The sequence below is a fragment of the Arachis stenosperma genome, chromosome 1 (genome assembly GCF_014773155.1).
Source record: "Arachis stenosperma cultivar V10309 chromosome 1, arast.V10309.gnm1.PFL2, whole genome shotgun sequence".
In the NCBI taxonomy this organism is placed as follows: domain Eukaryota; kingdom Viridiplantae; phylum Streptophyta; class Magnoliopsida; order Fabales; family Fabaceae; genus Arachis; species Arachis stenosperma.
The window spans coordinates 43676620-43680144 of NC_080377.1; positions in this window are offsets into that span (position 1 = coordinate 43676620).

The following is a 3525-nucleotide window of genomic DNA, read 5'->3' on the forward strand; positions in this document are numbered from 1 at the left end:
TTAGTATGTTTTTAGTATGTTTTAGTTAGTTTTTATTATATTTTTATTAGTTTTTAGTTAAAATTCACTTTTCTGGACTTTATTATGAGTTTGTGGGTTTTTGTGTGATTTCAGGTATTTTCTGGCTGAAATTGAGGGACCTGAGCAAAAATCTGATTCAGAGGCTGAAAAGGACTGTAGATGCTGTTGGATTCTGACCTCCCTGCACTCGAAGTGGATTTTCTGGAGCTACAGAAGCCCAATTGGCCCGCTCTTAATTGCGTTGGAAAGTAGACATCCTGGGCTTTCTAGCAATGTATAATAGTCCATACTTTTCCCGATATTTGATGGCCCAAATAGGCGTTCCAAGTCAGCTCAAGAATTCTTGCGTAAAATGCCGGAACTGGCACAAGAATGGGAGTTAAACGCCCAAACTAGCACAAAAGCTGGCGTTTAACTCCAAGAAACGTCTCTACACATGAAAGCTTCAATGCTCAGCCCAAGCACACACCAAGTGGGCCCGGAAGTGGATTTTTATGTCATTTACTCATCTTTGTAAACCCTAGGCTACTAGTTCTCTACAAATAGGACCTTTTGCTATTGTATTTCATATCTTTGGATCTTTGGATCTTTGGATCACTTTAGATCCTTTGATCATCTTTGGATGTCTAGTTCTTAGATTATGGGGGCTGGCCTCTCGGCCATGCCTAGACCTTGTTCTTATGTATTTTCAACGGTGGAGTTTTTACACACCATAGATTAAGGTGTGGAGCTCTGCTGTACCTCGAGTATTAATGCAATTACTATTGTTCTTCTATTCAATTCAGCTTATTCTTGTTCTAAGATATCACTTGTTCCTCAACTTGACGAATGTGATGATCCGTGACACTCATCATCATTCTCACCTATGAACGTGTGCCTGACAACCACCTCCGTTCTACCTTTGATTGAGCGGATATCTCATGGATCCCTTAATCGGAATCTTCGTGGTATAAGCTACAATTGATGGCAACATTCAAGAGAATCGGAAGGTCTAAACCTTGTCTGTGGTATTCTGAGTAGGATTCAAGGATTGAATGACTGTGACAAGCTTCAAACTCCTGAAGGCTGGGCGTTAGTGACAGATGCAAAAGAATCACTGGATTCTATTCCAACCTGATTGAGAATCGACAGATGATTAGCCGTGCTGTGACAGAGCGCGTTAAACATTTTCACTAAGAGGACGGGACTGTAGCCACTGACAACGGTGATGCCCAACATACAGCTTGCCATGGAAAGGAGTAAGAAGGATTGGATGAAGACAGTAGGAAAGCAGAGAGACGGAAGGGACAAAGCATCTCCATACACTTATCTGAAATTCTCACCGATGAATTACATAAGTATCTCTATCTTTATTTTATGCTTTATTCATAAATCATCCATAACCATTTGAATCTGCCTGACTGAGATTTACAAGATGACCATAGCTTGCTTCATACCAACAGTCTCCGTGGGATCGACCCTTACTCGCGTAAGGTTATTTACTTGGACGACCTAGTGCACTTGCTGGTTAGTTGTGCGAAGTTGTGATAAAGAGTTGAGATTGCAATTGAGCGTACCATGTTGATGGCGCCATTGATGATCACAATTTCGTGCACCAAGTTTTTGGCGCCGTTGCCGGGGATTGTTTGAGTTTGGACAACTGACGGTTCATCTTGTTGCTTAGATTAGGTATTTTTCTTCAGAGTTCTTAAGAATGAATTATAAGACAGCACACTTACATCTCCCCTTTCCACCTCTTTTACCATTCACTATCCCTTTTCTTCCAACCCCTCTCTACACCACTCTACCCACCTCCCAGCACCACCTCCGGCGACCACCCACCTTCGGTGGTCCCCACATTTTCTCTCCCCTCTAAGTCTTCACTTCCTTCCAACCCTTTTTCTCACCTACATCTCCAAGGTACTATACTCTACTTTCCCTCTTGCTCTACCTCTCTCATTTCTTTCTTAGTTAGTTGATTTTGTTTTCTCTTAGGTAGCTTCTTCTTTTCCCTTTTAAGCTCTTCATTACTTGGTTGTCTTTGTTTTTCTTTTTATACTTCTTTCTGGGTGTTGTGGTCATGACTTCTTTTGCATTAGTGGATTAAAATGTTTTGCATAATTTCATTGCAATCATAGTGTATTATGGTGACTAATGTTGCTTTGTGGGATGTTACATTGCTCTTTTTTTACTTATTTGTATACTACAAAAAGAATGCACGCCAAGTGTTTGAGGAAAAGCATACATGATCTTTTGAGCTCATTTTGACTCATTGCTTCCCAACTACGTGCTTTCTCTCACTAGCTTGACTATTCTTAGGTGCATCGGCCACACTTCTCTTCATATTTCACATTCTACTTACTCACTTTACCATGACTTGCCTTCCATCCTTAATATTTGGGGGTGTATGCTTCTCATGCCTCTTACTTGCATGCTTAAACGGCCCCTATACCACATGCTAGTGATTTGCCTTGTTTAACAAATGTTGTCTTAGTTACATGTTGCAGCTGTCATGTAGTGCGGACACTTAATCCCTTATGCATAATCTCTCACTTGCATGCTCCCCATATAGTTGTGTTCCTTTGGGTTTGATATTTCCTTCCTTTTTACTCTCACAGGATGGTTATCAAGAAGGACAAAGGGAAGGCTCCGAAGAAACCAACCGCCAATAGAGCACGCCAAGAGTCGACGGCCAAGCTCCTCCGAAGGAGGACTAAGGGCCCCTCCAACATTGATGTTTTAGAGAAGGACAACCCTCCAAAGGATTCAAACAAGTTCCATAACCGCTACTGTGAACTTGTTTACCCAGGGATGACTGAGCGGAACTATCACTCGGAGCCCCTTCTAGTCCTACCGGCTCACATCGCTCCGATGATGATGCCCCGCATTGAGCGGAGGCAATGGAGGTTTCTCATGAGGCGACCAATGGAGGTCAACTTATCATGGGTGGTGGAGTTCTACTCCAACTACCACTCACCCCTTCTCACATTAGTTTTTGTGCGCCGGAAGCAAGTACCGGTCACGGTGGAAGCCATCCAAGGAGTACTTAAGATCGGGCCATTAGCGGACGGATATGACGCCTATCAAGAAGTTTTGTCGGCATGCGGCAAACGTGAGTTTGATTGGAGCGCGACTCTCCAAGCAATAGCTTTACCCGAAGCCTCTTGGTTTCGAGGGACTATAAAGCGAAGACCAAAGGGTTTAGATGCACGTTTCCTCACTCAAGAAGCCATGGCATGGGCCCAAATCCTAGCTCACTACGTGCTCCCAAGCACCCATGGGTCATCAATTACCGCCGAGCTTGCCTTATTGGTTTGGTGCATCCTAACCGAGAAACCGGTCGACATCCCGCATGCCATCCGACAATCCATGGGGCGCATTCATGTTAAGGGAAACTTGCCCTTCCCCGCCATGGTAACTGAATTAGTTGCGGCGGCCGGTGTTCCCTGCGAGACCAAGGACCGGAAGACCTTAATTCCGGCGAAGGTGATGTTGTTCCGACCAAAAGGTGCCTCAAGGCCCCGG